The 1,307-nt window shown below is 43.2% G+C and overlaps 1 non-coding gene across 1 annotated transcript; it reads right to left on the reverse strand.

Moving 5' to 3' along the window:
• Nucleotides 1–832: 832 nt before the first annotated feature.
• trnap-agg (transfer RNA proline (anticodon AGG)) lies at nt 833–920 on the reverse strand. The gene is given in 2 exon segments: nt 833–868; nt 885–920. It is a non-coding gene; the product is annotated as a tRNA-Pro (tRNA).
• Between the last annotated feature and the right edge of the window lie 387 nt (nt 921–1,307).

Raw genomic sequence — 1,307 nt, forward strand, 5'->3', positions numbered from 1 at the left:
CTCTGCCTTTCCTGATAGATCGTTGCCAGGCCCTCTTTTTACAATATATTTATATAATCCCGGAGGATTCTCCTCTGCCTTTCCTGATTGGAAACAAGATGTCTGTTTACCAGAAAATAAAATCAGCCTGTTCTCAACCATAAACCCCGGCAAACCCCCGGCTAACCGCTCTCAAATTGGCCCCGCACGAAATTAACACCTGATACTGTGGAAAAGCCCTAACGTTTTGCGGAACTATTTTCAGCCTGGTGGAATTATGGTCACTGGTCGCAAAATGGACTCTTATTGACTCTTCAAGGCATTTGCCTTTATAGATAAAAAATAAAGATTAGAGTTATTTGTCACATATCATAGAGCAACTATTAGTGGGAAGATAGAGGATCGGGAAGCTGTTAAAAACCAACAGAAAGCAGCTAAAGAGATAAAAGATAAAATATGAAGGTCAGCCGGCTAATATCAAAGATGATACCGAATGTGTTTTACTTTCAGATATAAACAAAGTTACAAAGAGGTGAGAGTGTATATCGGACCATCTAGTCCATACCAGCCGTCTGACTAGTTCCATCCACCCGCTCCAAGAACATAGCCTTACAAATCCCTCGCATTCAAACTTCTCTTAATTGTTACAATTCAACCTGCATCTCGTTCCACTCTCGCGATATCCTCTGAATATCCTTTTCATATTCAACCTGTGACTTCGAGTTGCCAATCTGAGGGGAAACCCTGCTGACGCTGACGTTATCTATATCCCTCATAATTTTGTTTACCACTAAACATCTCGCCTCATTCTCCTGCGCTTCACTAATGAAGTCCTAAAACGTATTATTCAGAGGGGCTCGTCCGGGATTTGAACCCGGGACCTCTCACATGCTCTCAAACTCAGGCCCTAAGCGAGAATCATACTACTAGACCAACGAGCCCATTCAATGCTTCTGAACATAAAACTGAAACCTTTCACGTTCTCTGTCTCCTTCCTCAACACATCTGGGAGGTGTTTTATATCTGACCTTGGAAGACAGGACCAAAGTAGAACAAAGAACAAAGACCTTGTCCAGCACACTCGGGGCCCTTCAGACCTCCAAGTTTTCTCCACCTCTGTAAACCTACTTTCCCGTAACTATAACTCTACCCTCCTACACAGGCCATAATCCGACAATTTAACGCTCACCTGTCTACGTAGGTGTCTTTTAAAATTAGCAGTTACACACGCGTCTACCACACTGTTCCAAAACCCACCACACTCTGTACAAACAACTCATCTCTGACATCTTCTCTAAACTCTCCTCCACTCAGCTTGCCGCTATCTG

Source organism: Hypanus sabinus, unplaced genomic scaffold (genome assembly GCF_030144855.1).
Source record: "Hypanus sabinus isolate sHypSab1 unplaced genomic scaffold, sHypSab1.hap1 scaffold_162, whole genome shotgun sequence".
Lineage (NCBI taxonomy): Eukaryota > Metazoa > Chordata > Chondrichthyes > Myliobatiformes > Dasyatidae > Hypanus > Hypanus sabinus.